The 17754-nt window shown below is 42.2% G+C and overlaps 1 long non-coding RNA gene across 1 annotated transcript; it reads right to left on the minus strand.

Annotated features, from left to right (window-relative positions):
• Positions 1–195: 195 nt before the first annotated feature.
• Positions 196–1151, minus strand: LOC131175954 (uncharacterized). The gene is made up of 2 exons (XR_009146059.1): positions 554–1151; positions 196–472 (listed from the first exon to the last, which is right to left on the minus strand). It is a non-coding gene; the product is annotated as an uncharacterized LOC131175954 (long non-coding RNA).
• Between the last annotated feature and the right edge of the window lie 16603 nt (positions 1152–17754).

A 17754-nucleotide genomic window follows, 5' to 3' on the forward strand; every position in this document is an offset into this window, starting at 1 on the left:
ATTGACATTACTCACAGATAAATATCTATTTTATCCTATTAATATGGACAAACATGGCTTTCCAACTTTTTTTTTTCACTTTACAACCTTTCACTTGTATACTTCACCTTCAATTTTATTTTCTTCTGTGGAATTGGGTCTTGTTTGCTAACTAATTTAATTAAATTAATCGATTAAAATTAAAATACATGAAAAAGCTACAAATTGGTTTTAATAAGTAAAAACAATATGATTTGTTGATCCTCACAGCTACAAAGAAAATTCAGCTATATAACAAGTTAAAAGTCCGATTGAGACAAATAATGGGTTCTGGTGCATTGCTATATAGCTGTCGACTTGGCATATTGTGATTCTTATAGCTTATGCCAATAATTGCCTGCACAAATAGAGGAATCAGGGTCTTTATAACCGTTCTAATACAGAGCTACTGCTTCTTCTTCTTCTTCTTCTTCTTCATCTTTATCATTGTATTCTGAGGCAGATAAACGAGTGTGATGGACAGGGGATTTACAAAGAATGCGTGAGAAACTACTCTGCCAAGTTTAAAACTTACACAGTTGATGGTTGTGGTGAGTTCCGCTCTCATCACATCACACCAGCAGGAGATTATTGTGCCACCAGTGGTTGTGCCAAATACTGGCATCGCAAAATCAACCTGGAACACCTTGATCCTCCTGTCCATGATACCAAAAGAACAAGTTTCAGAAGAAGCAAATAAGCACAAGCTGGAGAAAGAGAAGAAGGTGCAGGATCAAGAAGCAAGATTTCTAGAAAGGAAAAGAAGGAAGAGTAAGTGGACGCAATTTCAGATAGAAATAATGAAAAGTTTTGCTGAAGATCTGGGGTGGACATTGAAGCATAAGGATCGTCAAGTTCATATCACAAGGTTCTTTTCGAAAATACATTATGCCTCGCGATGTCATCGTCGGCTAGATCAGGGACAAACCTTTCCTTACTCAAGACCAACTAAACTAAGGCTCCCTTATGTTGATAATCATGTTCTGTAGAGAGTCTTTCTAATTGCAAGATAATTGATCTTTTTCAATATGTAATCACAATAATCTTTTAGGACTGTAAAATTTCAAATTTATATTTTAAGTGGAATAAAATAAATAAATGTATAAAAAAGATAAAATATGTATATATAATTTAGGCAATAAGAGAGATTCATCAACTTAAAAGTCACGTGTTCAAACTTCATCATTGGCCTTTTATATGTAAGTATTTTTAAGCTTCAGTTCTAAAACAGGTGTGGTGAGGTACTTCAAATGTGTCACTTGTGCAAGGGTGTGAAAGCGCGTAATAATTTTTGTCTAGTGTGTAATCAATCTATTCACACACCCATTTTTCTGAATCAGGTAATAAAATCCAATAATTTATTATATTACCAAAACCATTTGCCTAATTTCCTCCATTACATAGTTTGTTTTGGTTATCGCCAACCTAAGTCCAGTTGTAATCTTACCAAATGACCCTAAAGTTTATCTATAAATATTAATCACACCCGATCAACCCTCACAATCCTCTTTACTAGAGCATAAATTTTGTCTATTTTAATATATTTTCACCATATTTTCGAATGTCCTACTATATCTATAATTTCTGGGGAAGTCGACATAATATTGCCTGCATTCCAGTCTATCTTTTGATGAATATGCTACATATTTTCTACTTGTTTTAATTTATAATTTTTTTTTTTTACAGTTTCAATGTTGACCATTTTTTGCCCATTTCTTGTTAAAAATTAGCCAATTAAAATTTAGGATGAATAGGTTGGAAAGATAGGTTGGATGCTTGCAATGGGATGGCATTTTCTAAGAATTACAAGCATAGCATATCAATCTGAATATGATGCAAGACTAGTGGTGCTCTATAGGATTTTGAAATTGTTGAAGGATCAAAAAAGGTAATTTCCCAAGAGGAGTTTCTATGAGTGATGAGTCCATGACAACAGATTTAACAAAATAAGAGTCGATTCTATTTTGTCCAATAATCAAATCCCTTGTGTTTTCCTTTTACTGATGAGGACATCATGGTGGACCTTGAAGCACCACAATTTAAAGGAGCCATAATAAGGCCAAGAGCCAAAACTTTGCGAGCATTAATCATGGAACAAAAAGCCCTAACACATTCGGCCAACACTATAGAGAGTCAATTGAAGTGCTTTATAATATTGCAACTACATATTCAAGGTGATCCTTGCTTGGCCGAATTAGGAGGAAGCTATTTGGATGGTACACCTTACCCTTCTGTAAGGTATAACATGATCCCGTAAAATACTTAATGAACTACCGCACTTTATCTACCGATAACTCATTAAGTACCCTACAAGGGATTTTAAAATATTTTTCTTATTTTTGATAAGTGGTGAGCGTTTTCTAATAGGTATTTAAAACATTTAATTGAAATTAAAAACTAGTTAAAACTTTTGGCCCATTTTATTTTTCCATAAATTTTATAAAAATTTTGACAGAGTTTCGTTTATACTTTGAGAAAACAGTTCTTCAAATACCTGTAAAAATCACTTCTAAAAATGTTTTCTCAACTAAAAATGTTTTCTCAACAGCTACTTCAATTTCACAATCAAACTCAATCCATTTCAACAACTCCATAATCATTTCAATCAATTTCTCAAGTTCAAAATTCAATAATCCTCAAAATACTAGCAATACATTTCATTCAAATTAAATAAAATAGTTCCACTCATTTTTCATTAGAGACAAAACAATTTATATACATCCTTATAAAATTTACATCAAAAGAAATACAGACTAAACTTTATTACAAACTTCATACAAATTTTGTACAAGCTGCTCAAGACCCATTTACATGTCCATATTTTTATATGCAATACATACATCAAAAGAAATATTCACAATTAGGGTATAAATTATACTCGATAACTTCAAGCTGAATGATCTTTAATCCTTAGCAATCAATCTGCTCCTCTAGTCTCAGATCTGCGGCAAAGAATAGAAGCTATCACTGAGTACTAGGACTTAGTGGTGCACAACATACTAAAATAATCTTTATGCAAAATATAAATCACATTTATTCAAAAATTTGACTAAACATGAGCATTAAACACAAAACATGAATTATGAGATTTTAATGCAAACCAAGTTCATTTCAAAGTATCAAAACACATTTCATAAAACCCACAGTTAGATCATGTCATTCGAAACAAATAGAATCTCAATAGCCAGAGGCTAAAGAGAAATCACATCACAAGGCTAGTTAGCTCCAATATATGGATATCCATTCACATCCTCTTCTCCAGAGAAGGAATCAAAATTCGAAACTAATTACCCCCACTAGTCGTGCTAGTAAAGTGTTCAAATATATGGTCATGACACTATGGTTTCAAAATTTATCTTAACAATTTGCTAAACATTGTCATTTCAAATATACATAATAACTTTCAATAATTTAGATCAAACATCATAAGAATGCCATAATTCAATATTTCACATTATTCAAAACAGTATGCAAAAGATGATTATAAAAAGTATATGTTGTGCACAAACCTCAAGCGAGTCGCCTCTTGGCCTTGACTCGGTTCCTCGGGTTCTTTCCCGGTATTCTTTTCAACTGAAACACACAATTTCACAATGTTTCAGTACTAGAACTTAACATAAATCCAAAATAAATTTAGCTTTACTTTTACCTAGCTCTAACGTGCTAAACTCGACGTTCTTGAAATTTTTTGTTTCGGGGTTACTATTGTCGACACCATATTTTGGCCGACCCCTAGAATCAATAAAAATTCTTCTTTGAACAGCTAATCACGTTTCCGATCCCTCTTTGATAGGCGGTCACATTTCCGATCTCTCCTCACAAAGAATTGAATCAATGCTAAGTCCTCACATTCATTAAAGCCTCGCCGATCTCTCAAATCATTTACCGACCTCTCAAACCCGTTGTCGAATTTAGGACACATCAAGTATATTCCTGATCTCTGTTGATAAATAAAATGAACTGGCACTAGATCTTTTCCTACCAGTTTTATTGCCGACCTCCTTTCCGAAAGTTTAAGAGCTAAAGTTTTGGTTCGATTTAATGAGGATTCCGATCTTAAGTGTTCGAGTTAAATTTTCAATCAAGTTCCGTTCAGCATTTCTTCCCTACCGATCTCATGCTTAAAGTGCTTTCCGATCTCTCATACTTAGATTAATAATCACGTTTAGTTTTTGTTTTGCTATGCTCATACAATCAAATACTCAGACAAACAATGGTTTAAAATTTTCCGATCACAATCATTCATTGAACAAAGAGGCATTCCATTTCATGTCATAATCTGTACAAGTTATTCGGCTGGGGGATCACCCCCAGCCTGATCTACATTTGGATCACTCTCCCTCTCTCCCTCACCTTCGGCTTCCTCCGCACTATCTTCGCCGTCGCCCTCGGGAGCCAGGTCATCCATCCAGGAGAAGTCCTCTTCAGGGTAGCGCTTTTGGAGTTCGGCCAAGAGATCCTTATGAGCATTCACATAGGCTCCGGCTATTCCTGACACCATCTCTTCATCTTTTTCCTTAAGCTCTTTGTCTTTCTCTGTAAGCTCCTTATCCTTCGCGTTAAGCTCCTCTATAAGTTGAGCGACCTGAGCGGCTTCGTTGGCTGAAGTGCACGGACTTCTCACGAGCCCGTTCTCTTTCAGCCAGGTCGCGAGACTTTTCGGCCAGCTTGTCTTCATGGTACTTCGCCCGTCCCTCGACTTGAGATATATAATCCCGGCGGATGAGAGTTGGGATCGGAGGGAAGCCAATTCCTGATTTTTCTTCCCGACCTCCTTACCCAGACGCTGAATCTTTTCCCGAACCATGGTCTGGTTCACCAGACACTCCACATTCAAGCTCATGGATCGAGTCAAGATATCATCGAGACCATTCCGGGATAGCCTGTCCCGATCCTCCTGAAAGAAGATGGTAGACCCAGGACTTTGGCAAAATCGGGGTTCTCCCTATGATTCGATTATCCTTCAAGGAGTCGATCAGTATCTGAGCGCCACGAGAAGAGGTCCCCCCAGAAGATTGAGAAGGACCCCTGTCTGTACTTGGAACAATTGGGAGAGGTGGAGGCTGCTCTTCCGATCTAGGAGGTGATCGGACAGCTTCAGCGGTCGGCAGATCCAAAGGTTGAGGCGGGTCTCTTTGTATCTCCCCAGGTTCGTGACCGGGTGTTTGAAGTCGTTCCGAACGCTTCATCTCCTTTATCTTCCGGGAGATCTCTCTTTCTTTCTTTCGTTTCCTAGAACCTTCACCACCCGCCATACCTGCACAGAAAAGAGGTTAGTGAGATCGCTAAGGTCCTGAGAACTGAGATATAGAAAATACCAATGCCGAGGTCAGAGAGCGGAAGTTCGCGATCTTGGCCGGTGATCAGTTGCATGGTCCAATGGTGCGATTCGGCGATCCGCATTTGGGACAGAATATTTTAGAGTGGCGGCGACTCTTGACTCCATCACTATTAAGCTTTCCTCTTGACTCGGGGTAATGTGCTTGAGCGAGGCCCCTGGTACCACCAGCACGAGGAAAGTCCTCAAAGCGGCTCGGATCTTTACTCCTCGGAATGAAGAACCTGGTTCTTCCAATTCTTAAGGGATGAGGGCAGATCGAAAAGAGTCCGCAATGAGGCTTCACTGAAAGAACCGATGTTCGTCATCCTTTGGCGAGTTAGTGCATGCGGCTCGGCGAACACCTTAGCCGTAGGTCCGATTCCCTTAGCTCGGCATAGACCTCGGAAAGCTACCAAGATCCGCCATGAGTTGGGGTGAATTTGAACAATGGATGCTCGGTGAAGTTTTAGGACCTCCTTATAGAAATCGTCTAGAGGAACCTCGGACCGCCTTTAAGCTGTTCCTCGTACACCATAACCATGTCATTCTCTTCAAAAGAGTGATCGACACGAAGATCGCCATGGCACTTGATCACTCATATGAATCGGGACAAATATTGTATTCTTGAACAAGCGATTGCGGTCGGATTCTCGAAGAACCGACGGAAGCTCGTCTATAGGAAGGGTCTCTCTCCTTGAAGAAGGTGCGAGCCTCGATGGTATGACCGCCCAGGAGTTGGAGCGGAGGCCACAGGAGGTTCTTGTTGAGCGCTTGGCCCGATGCCTCTTCTTGAGACGATGACCACGAGAACTGAATCGAAGGAGGGCTCGCGCTCTCGACCTTCTGCACCGTTCATTTTCAAAAGAAACAAAGAATTTAAATTAAAAGAGGATCAAAGCCCTTACGAGTCCGATGGCGTCGGAAGAACTTGAGAAAGCGAGAGAACTTGAAGTTGTGAGCGAGGATTGAAAATGGAATGAGAGAACAAGCGGCTAACCCTCCCACCCCTATTTATACTAGTCCGAGCATTTAATGCTCGCGAGGTTCTAAAGGCGCATCGATTGGTGGAACTCGGCGGTACATTACGACACTTCTCTCAAATATCCGAATGTTCGTAGATCGGTTAATTAGAGATCGGCATAATGAGTTAAATATTTTGAATAAAGGATCAGTTAAGTGTCATTCAGGTAAAGAACCAGATCGGATAACCACATTAGAGATCGGAAAAATAATCAATGCAAAAATAATAAGTTGATAACCGATAAAATAAAGTCTTTATTTTCAAAAGATCGGATTACATCATTTGGGCGATCTCTAGGATCGGATTACACTTACATTGTATCACATCATTTATGTTATCTCTATAGATCGGATTGCATTGAAAATAAAATACATCATTTGGGCGATCTCTAGGGATCGGACTACAATAAAGGTCTAACTACATCATTTGGGCGATCTCTAGAGATCGATTACATTTTAGGATTACATCATTTGGGCGATCTCTAGAGACCAGGTGGAACATCCTATCTAAAAGGCCTATGTCAAAGCCTAGTCTTGTGGTGAATCAAAAGATGTGTTTGACCGAGAGGCCATTGTTGGCATCGGATAGATGTGCGGCTCGGATGGGGTGACTATGACTCCCATGAAGATGAGAGACATCGTCACCGATGTTACCACCAAACCGACCATTGCCGGAACACCCAATGTGGAGGAAAACCGCCGGAACACTCAATGTGATGAGAAACCGAATGAACTCGGTTGAGCGACTCGAGATCGCTACAACTAAGGTCCGCAATACAGATCGATCAAATCCGGTCCTCTCACCATCGATTAAGGTCATTCGATCACCGGATCGTGAATTTTCATCGGTGAGTAAAGAAGTTCATCGGAAAAGATCAAAGCCACGATTATAGCGAACTTCCACCGGGCGGCTAGAACGAGGAAAGTAAGAAAGGAAGAGAGGAAAATCATATGAAAGAAATGTCTCTCACAACAGAGTATATATAGGGAAAATGAGCATTTATTGCTGAAGCGTAAAACGGCAACGCCGGGAATCGAGGACAATTAATACTTTGACCAGACTGACCAAGAAGGGAAAAGATCGGAATAATAGATCGGAAGGTGGGAGACCAGCATGGAAGGTCGGAAAGAACATGTGAAGGAGATCGAAGAGGAGGGATCGGTAGGCAAAAGGAATAAGACAAATTCCAATAACCGTCGTCAGAATCAGAGCCGAGGTAGTTAAGGCGTTGCAGACGAGATCTCCACCGCACGCCTAAGAATCGCCCGCAATGCTGACAGGTGCCAGGGTATGTCATGACAGTCCTGTACATCCCAATCTCCACCGTTGATCCCACTTGTAAGGACAAACCCGGAACCCTTAGATCAAGAGAGAAGACGACAATACCAGCGTCTTTCGCTCTTAGCCCTCGGATCGTTCCGGACAAGGAAATTTGGACCGTCAGATGGAAAGAAGAAAATGACAAATATTATGAAGAGTGATCTCAACCATTCATTTTGATTCTCTTTAATTCCTGAACCTCCGATCATGTCCTTCGAAATCTTGACCCTCCATCTCCCTCAAAATAAATCCTGACCCTTCACGAAGAGCACCCGATTCCTATAAATACCTGCATAAAAACTGTTCAAGGGACGGACGGGCAAGAAAAATAGACAAGAGGCTGTTATTATAGCAGAGGAACTCTGAAATTTCATTTAGTTTACTACTCTGCTACTTAGAAGTGTCAATCAAAAAGACTTTTGAAACAAGTTTTCTGAAGTGTTTTTCTTGAAAAGATTCTGAATACTGGAACTCTACATTTCCAGTTTGTTCATTATCTGGTCACACTCTCACTTTCTGCCTTTTATCATTTCTGTCCAAGCTCAACTTCATTCCATTCGGTTCTTTTCATCTTGATCTGATCGCATTTTAGCTAATCACCCTCCAGTTCAAGAGGAACACCACCCCTCAGGCCAATCAATCCTTGCCTTATCACTATTTGGCACCCCATAGTTATTTTAGTAGCTTTGGCTCCTCACAGGTAAGAGCTCATACTACTGTTTTATTAAATGCTTACATTTACTTTCTGCATTTTCTTTGTTCTTCTCACATCTGTGACTTTCTACTTTTGCACAAACGATCCCCAAAGAATGTTACTGTAAGAGCTCATATCACTGTTTTATCGAGTGTCTACATTTACTTTCTGCATTTTCTTTGTTCTTCTCACATCTGTGACTTTCTACGTTTGCACAAACGATCCCCAAAGAATGACACTCTCAAATCATCTATTTAGTGATCAGTTCATTTTTATTAATCTTCATCATTTTTGAAAGTAAGTTTTCTAACTCCTAAGTAGTATGTAAGTGGTTGGATAAACGTAGGTAACTGCAACTTAGGGGTCTTTTTTTTTAAAAAGAGAGAACATGAATAACACGTCAGGAAGATAGCCAAACTATTAGGCGTAGCGACAAGTCGGCAAGATGTCATAAAGCAAAATAGAACCAAAGTAAACATAACAGAATAGATCGGATGTTAATAGATATTGGTAAAATGACTACATGAAAAGGTCAGTGAATCAAGTCTAGTGTTCCCCGTTCAGCCACAGGGTATCCAGAAACCTTATCCCCAGCATTTTTGAATGCCAGAATTCTTAGTTTTAGGTTCTTAGGACCCGTAGCTGTGGTTAAATTTTTAAAGGTTGGAAAAGTCTTTGTCCGAGTCCCGTCAAAATAGAAGAGGTCGGAAGAGTCCTTATCCTATCCTTGCCTAAAAGTTTTAAATAACTCTAAAAGAGATCGGAGGAGGGTTCTTATCCGGTCTCCCTTCAAAATTTTAATAAACATTAAATAGGGATCGGAGGAGAGTTCTTATCCGGTCTCAACCCAAAACATTAATAAATAACTCTAAAAGAGATCGGAGGAGGGTTCTTATCCGGTCTCCCTTCAAAATTTTAATAAACATTAAATAGGGATCGGAGGAGAGTTCTTATCCGGTCTCAACTCAAAACATTAATAAATAACTCTAAAAGAGATCGGAGGAGGGTTCTTATCCGGTCTCCCTTCAAAATTTTAATAAACATTAAATAGGGATCGGAGGAGAGTTCTTATCCGGTCTCAACTCAAAACATTAATAAATAACTCTAAAAGAGATCGGAGGAGGGTTCTTATCCGGTCTCCCCTCAAAATTTTAATAAATAACTTAAAAGAGATCGGAGGAGAGTTCTTATCCGATTCTCACACCCGTTCACTGAGGTTGTCTCATTTACTTATGTATCTGGGTAATCCAAATTTAGTGAAAAATCAAAATATTCCTTCTACCAAAAGGATTAACATTGCCGCCTAAGCCCTCCTAACTAATTTATAAAGGACGCAGAATTAAATCTACTTACCCTTATTAAGGGACGAGGTGGGGTGCCTAACACCTTCCCCACCCGTTTACGGACCCCGAACTTAGAATCTCTGTTTTGAAGTGGTTTCATTTTTAATTTAACTTCTCAAATGGTTTTCTTTAGTTTCCCTCAAAACTAAGGTGGCGACTCCTCACTTTTTCCCACTTCGGTGAGTGATCGTCCAGGCGACCGCAAAATCCCATTGCGACGGCTTGGCGACTCCGCTGGGGATTATACCCGGTCTGGTGGTCCAAAAGTAGATTTAATTTTGTCTGATCAAATTATAGTTAGATGGGTTCACTCGGCGATGTCTTATATGTTAATTATTATTACTGCTAACTATTTTGTTTTGCCTGTTCTATCTCTTACAGTGCTCTTCATTTCAAAAAGGAAAAAAGGAAAAAAATGGAAAAATAAAATCCCCTAAATTGGGAAGAGGTAAAGGTGTCCCTTCACACACCGAACACTCACACAATGTCCTCACACACTATGGTCCTAACCCGGGCTTTCTTACCCTCTTAGGAAAGTAGGAGGGAGTCATGTAGCGGTACCCGTGGGTTTTACCCCGTTAGTATCCGTGAAGGCTTCTGCTCAAATTGAAACTCGCTCTAGTCACTGTGATACTCGTGGAATTTTCCCGATAACATCATGGGGGTAGAATGAGGCTCTACTGTTTACAGTAGGGGCAATTTGGGAACCTGTGGCTTTTAGAAAATTAGCTCCTGAGCTAAACTATCACAATACTTGAAGGCCGTAGTAAACTACCTCATAAGATAGAACTATCCAGGTAGGTAGCGCTCACCCGGTGTTAGGAGTCTCCCTACTATAGGACAAAAGGGGCATACTTTCTCTTACCCTATTCTGCTTTAATTTCCTTTTGTTCATTTCTTTTGAGGGTAATCTTGAATCCTACTAGAACACCTACACATTTTCCTACTTTGATAAATGTGTACGTGTCACTCTGTCAACAGTATGATTCAAAATTACCCTAATTTGTCTTATTAACGAATTTCCTCACAGGCATTACCAAATCAAGAGTCTGTAAAAGGATAGGCATCATTTTTATCATGGCATCCTCGAGTCAGTCGGCAGAAAAGGTTCAGAATGTTAAACTTTTGTCCGAATCAGCTCATAGTCCGGTACCCTCGCAAAATGATGCTTCCGAGGCACCTGCTAGCTCGCTACCTTCGCTAGATCTGAATAAAATAGAGGTCAGAATGAACAGCCTAGAGGGTCTGTCTAACGGATGGAGGTCGCTTCCCGATCAGGCCAAGGCACATTTTGAAGAGAAGTACGGGAGGATTGCAACCTTAATGCAAGTCAAGGTCCAAATCCCGGCATTAAAAGCCATGTTGTCGGTTTGGAATCCTAAGTACGGGGTATTCTCTTTCAATGACATTGATACGGTCCCCACTATGGAAGAATATCAGGCATTCTTTGGGGATTCCATACTCATTGCAGAACCGGATCTACCTACACCTCGAGCATAGGCAGACCTGGAAACGGTTGACACATATGTTGGGTTCTCCCCCAGAAGAAGTAAAGTCCAAAGAAATTGCCAAGGGAAACACACATGGTTGGTATTGGACATATCTCCAGAAATGTTTAGATCAATGCCTCAAGAGAAAGCAGTGGGGCCGGCTTGATAGCTCTCGCTTTGGGAATCTACGGTGATTCTGCTCCGGGACCATTGGGAATCATAACTTGCAACGCGGTGGAAGTGTTCGGGCGGTGGAAAGGCGTGATTAATCCAATACTGCAATCCTTGCGGAGACTTTATTAACCCTTACCTCTGCGGACAGGCGAGAGGATCCCTTAAGTGTTGTTCTCAATCGTTATACCTCGACTATCGGTCACATGTGTCTGTGGAGACAAAAGGATTGACTTGGTACCTTGACCAGCCTCCCATTGAGAAGATGATCCGGTTAGTGATCAGCCCGAAAAATGAAAAACAGTGGTGGGAACGGATTTTGAGTTTCAATAGCCATGATTACTGTTGGAGGAAGCTGTGGACGTCAAGCCAACCCGTTTTGATCGGTACAGGGGGTATTCAGTCGGTGTCCCTGATCGGAGTAACCGGATACACAAGTTACACTACGGCATTGGTAATGAGGCAGTTCGGCTCAACACATTCTGTGATAAACAGTGAAGAATACAACCAAGGTCGCTTCTACCACGAGCTCAAAGGAGAAGAAGGGTTGAAAAGGCTCGCAAATCTTGGGAAAACGTCACTCGATGGAGAGATCGCCTAAGGGCCCAAGCATCTCGGCGATTATCTTAAATGGAGAGGCGACAGGACCGAGAACATTCAACTGTGAAATTCGAAGACTGTAACCCGCTCCGAGATGTCCTATTAGAAGAAACGAATGGCCATCTGGATGACTCACTACGAGAGACTAATACTGAGAACTCACAACTAAAGGAACAAATAAAACAGCTGAAGGACCAACAGCAGAAATTTAAAAGGAGAGTAAGAAGACTTAAGGAAGAGGTAAGGGCCGAAAGGATGGGGTTCGAGGAGCAAGAGGTACAGTGGGAAAGGGAAAGAGACTCTCTCCAAGCTGAGGTAAAAGAAGCGAAAGTACAGAATAGCAAGTTTCAGGAAAAAATGAAATACCAAGAGGTACTCGCCGAAGAATATAAGCAAGAAAGTAAGAAGAAGAAGCTCAAATTGAAAGAACAAGCACTACTCATCAACGATATCTTGAAAGAGTGTGCTAAAGAAAGGAAAGAGAAAGAAAAACAAGCTGCTCTCTATCAAGGACTGAAAGAGAATGTTGACCAACTAGAGAGAACAATAGCACAGGGAAAACGAGAACTATTACCTGAATCTGAGTATGCCCTGAAAGCATTTGACCCCGCCAAGCAAGAAGAAAGGTTATATGAGTATCTCAGAAAATGTCATCTTATTATAAAGAACCTTCCAGAGCCTAGGCCAATGTAAAAGATACGATGTACAAATTACTCAGTTAATGAAGTGGTTTTTGGACCATTGTTTAGCAAAATTTGTGAATGAATAGTATGACTACCGTAGGAACTTCCTCGCTAGGGTTATGTGAAAAATTGAAATGCGCCATATGAACAGGTATCATAAATGCGCATTCAATCCCGTCATTCACGGTCAGACTATCGAACGATGCCATGATAAAGTTGATGCGGTTATCCTTTTTACAGATTTCAACCTGGCTCTCAAATGCCACTGTATCCTTCGTCCAGACCAGGACTTTTAGTTTCTTTGCAAAATTCGAAGTTTATTTAAAATTTTCTTTTTTTACTCCTCACAGGAAATCAATATTGCTTCTAACAACGCAAGTCTGACCAAGCACACTGCAGTTCAACCCAGCGAGTGTACTTAACAAGATCTCGAACAAGAAAACTAATGGAAGACCAGGAACAAGTACAGAACCTGCAGGGGCAAGTGTCTGAACTAAAAGACCAGGTTTCAGAACTTATGAAGATGATGAGGGAGATGTCCCAAAATAGGCCCACTTCAGACCCTAACCTACCATTACCTCCCCTACCTCCTACAACGGTTGATTCTCACTACGCTTCAACCTCCTTCACTTTCCAGCCATCAATCCGGACGGCCGTCACTGTCAATCCGGTGACCATAAATAATGACCTACCTTTTTCCTATTACCCGGCTATCTCAAATGCCGAGCCTCACCCTTCAATCCCGATCCCTCCAGTTTACTCCACCCCTCAGCTCCCAGGTGGAGGAGCGCAGCGAGAGAAAACGAGAAACTATCGGCTCTAGAAGAAAGACTGAGGGCAATAGAGGGGCTGAACATGTATGGTTCAGTCGATGTGTCGTCACTGAGATTGGTGCCAGATGTGGTGGTACCACCCAAATTCAAGGTTCCGGATTTCGACAAGTACACCGGAAACTCAGATCCCCGCATTCACTTGGCAACCTACATTGCCAAAATGTCTGCCTTAACAGAAGACGATAGACTACTCATTCACTTCTTTCACGAGAGCCTCTCCGGAGCAGCTCTGAGATGGTGTATACAATTGGACAGGAGCAAGCTGCACTCTTGGAAGGATTTAGCCGATACCTTCCTAAAGCAGTATAAATTCAATTGTGATGCGGCACCCACAAGGAGGGACCTCCAGAACCTGGTACAGAAAGACCGGGAAGGTTTCAAGCAGTATGCCCAATGATGGAGGGAGAAGGCTGCAGAAGTATATCCTCCGGTGACCGACAATGAACTCTGCTCCCTATTCATCGAAACATTGAAGGCTCCCTACTTCAACCTGATGATTGGAAATACCTCCAACAGCTTCTCAGATATCATCCAAGCTGGTGAGAGAATTGAAGCTAATCTGAGAATAGGAAGACTACAGGAGTTGGCTGAGAACCCTGTAAAGAAGACTGCCAGCTTTGGCAAGAAGAAGGAGGGTGATGTACACTCTATCACCCGCCAGAATAATTACCCCCAATTTCCCCAAAATAACTACCGGCCATATCCTCCCTCTCATGGCCAGACCATCGCAAACATTCCACCTTCTTTCCCTAATTATCCACAACCACGCCCACAATACGCCTCACCTACAAATTTCCAACCAAGACCACCACCTCCTCCAGCTCAACCAAGACCACCACAAAACAACCCGAGACCTCCAAGGAACCCTGATCCACCTCTTCCCCTCCCTCTCAGTGAAATATACCGATACCTTGTCGGTATAAACCAAATTGTACCAGTCCCCTTGGACCCAATCCAGCCGCCATATCCCAGGTGGTATGATGCCACTGCCCGTTGTGAGTATCATGGAGGAGCACAAGGGCACTCAACCGATAACTGCGGGGCACTCAGAGGAAGAGTGCACGCTTTAATCCGAAACGGGTGGTTGAAGATCGAGGGAAATGGTTCCCTCCCCAATGTTACCTCAAACCCACTGCCTAACCACAATGCGGGCAGTGGTGTAAATATGATAGAGTCTAAGGGAGAGGGATCAACACCAGAAGTGGATGAGCTGGTTCCATACTTCGAGGAGATTTTTACTGTAGCAACGAGGGAAGGCTACCTTTGCCCTCAGGTAGCGGGATTCGAAGAGAGTACGAGGTGTCCTTACCATGGAGAGGCAGCTGACCACGAGCTGCGAGATTGTGAGGGGTTCAGGCAAGAAGTCCGGAACTTATTGTCTCTCAGGGTTCTGAGATGCCAGACAAGGCTGAAGACGGAAAAAGGAGTGAACACCACTGGATACAGCCAGAACGCTTCTACCTCCAAACCCAGAATCACCTTCTCACCCCCGGTAGCCTCACCGCCGGTAACAGTTATCCAAACTCCACCTCAGCTCCCCATCACCAATACTCACGCTGTCCCTTGGAACTATAACTTCCAAGTTTTCACTCAGGGAGCGTCAAGCAGTACATCCGCTCCTAGTCTTGCCTCACCTCCGGCACCACCAAAACCATGTTTCGCTCCTCACGAGCACTTCAGAATGACTTATGCTGGACCTGCTAGCAACATTACTCCCCAAACCAGTTCTCGGCCCGTTATTGCAACAAAATCCTCTCCACCTGAGCAAGAAGTCGAGTTTATAACTCGAAGTGGGAGGTGTTACGGGAACGAAGAAAGAGAGAAGAGAAAAGGGAAAGTAAAAATGGGAGAGTCGTCCAGAAACACGGAAGAGGAGGTTGAGAAAGCAGGGGAAGCAGAGCCTATTGAGCATAAGGAAGATGAAGAACTGCTGCTCCAAATAATGAAACAGAGCGAGTATGATGTGGTGGAGCAGTTGAGAAAAACACCCGCCCGGATTTCACTGTTATCACTGATCCTGAGCTCGGAAGTGCACCGACAAGCCTTACAAAGAATCCTGGATCAAGCCTTTGTGAACCCCGACATTACTCCTGGGCAATTTGAGAAGATAGTAGAACAAATCCAGGCATCCAGCTTTGTAGCCTTTTCTGAAGAGGAGGTAGACCCCGCAGGCTTAGGGCACAATAAAGCTCTGCATGTAACTGTGAAATGCAAGGGTTGTATAGTGGCCAAAGTTCTCATCGATAACGGATCGGCCCTTAATGTACTGCCTAGCGCAACCTTAGCCAGGCTGCCAGTCGACCAATCATATATACGTCAGAGTGCTATGGTGGTAAGAGCCTTTGACGGTACCAGGAGAGAGTCTTTGGGAGACATTGACTTGCCAATCCAAGTTTGTGCATGTACTTTCAATGTCACGTTCAGTCATGAACATTGGTAGCTTACACTATCTTTGTTGGGAAGGCCGTGGATCCATTCTGCGAATCTTTGTTCCTTCGACTTTGCACCGAAGATCAAATACATTAAGGGCGGCAAAATCATCACCGTGAGGCGAAGAGGCCATCTTGGTCACCAAGCCGCAATCACTTCCCTATGTGGAAGCGGCGAGAATCATTGGAGAGTTCTTTCCAGGCCCTTGAATTGCAAGATACTGGGAAGGAAGGGGCTATGGCTATGGTGGCCAAAGCTGTCAAAGAACGGGTATGAAGAGGGTAAAGGCCTAGGCGCCACATTACAAGGGATCGTGGAACCCATACCGGCTATTCAGAAGGTGGGCCGTAGTGGTTTGGGATATGAGGAGGATGCCCTCGTGGAGGCGATTCGGATGAGGAAAATACTTGGGATCGGAGGTTTGACGGAAGATGGGAAAAATGAAAATAGTCCGAGGATCACGGAGATCTTCACCAAACCGGTCATTCAACATCCGCAAATCTGGAAGAATCACGATGATCCATCCATCGATGTCATCCAAGCTGGACTCCTTGTATGAGGCCCTAGTCTACTTGCCATGGTTGAGGCGGGAGCTGAACAAGCTGGACAACGGAGGATATCCCTGTACTCAATCTCGAGTAAAGTACCTCTGGTTATCTACACTTGATCACTTTGTCCATGGTGACAAGTGTAATACTGTAAATGGACCTTTTCTTATGGCATTAATATTATTAATGAATTGATAGCGCATTTTTAAATCCAACACTCTCTTTCTTTCCTTTTTAAATTCCATCCTTATAACATGTTCTATTCTTTATTCATTCAGGACCATTCATCAATTAACACCTAATAATCCAATAGACTCAGAAATCCCTCTGGTTAATTTTGAAATTCCCATAACTGTCATTACTTCAAGTGATTCTGAGGAAGACCTCACAGAAGAAGACGATGAAAAAGATGAACCCTCCTTCATGCCTTGTGAAAACGAAACGCGCACAATAAACTTAAGCACGGAGGAAGTAAAAAGGGAACTTAAGGTAGTGGAGAGTAAGGAATTGGGAGATATGATCTGTCTGCTTAAGGAATTCCTCGACGTGTTTTCCTGGAGCTATGATGATATGGTGGGCTTGGACCCTCAGATAGTAACGCACAAAATTCCCTTAATCCCAGGAACAATTCTGGTGAAGCAAAAACTAAGGAGAATGAATCCCGACACTCTGCTCAAGGTTCGGGATGAAGTCAAGAAACAGTATGACGCCGGATTCTTGGAAGTGGTCAAATATCCCCAATGGGTGGCTAACGTCGTTCCGGTAATGAAGAAAGACGGGAGAGTCAGAGTGTGCGTTGACTACAGGGACCTTAATAAAGCTAGCTTGAAAGACGATTTCCCTCTCCCCCACATTGATGTGTTAGTTGACAATGCTGTGGGATTGGGCAGGTGTTCGTGTATTGATGGGGCATCAGGGTACAATCAGATCCCAATGGACGAAGAAGACAAGGATAAAACTGCTTTCATCACTCAATGGGGAGTATTCTGCTATCGGGTCATGCCCTTCGGGTTGAAAAATGCAGGGGCTACTTACCAGCGCGCAATGGTCACATTATTCCATGACATGATGCATAAAGAAGTGGAGGTGTACGTGGATGATATGATCATTAAATCCAGGGGAGAAGAGAGCCACGTTCAGGTGATGAGGAGGGTATTCGAAAGGCTCAGGAAATACCACTTGAAGCTGAACCCTGCTAAATGCATATTCGGAGCTAAATCGGGAAAGTTGTTGGGATTCATAGTAAGCGAGAAAGGGATAGAAGTAGATCCAGACAAGGTTCG

Source organism: Hevea brasiliensis, chromosome 18, assembly GCF_030052815.1.
Source record: "Hevea brasiliensis isolate MT/VB/25A 57/8 chromosome 18, ASM3005281v1, whole genome shotgun sequence".
NCBI lineage: Eukaryota > Viridiplantae > Streptophyta > Magnoliopsida > Malpighiales > Euphorbiaceae > Hevea > Hevea brasiliensis.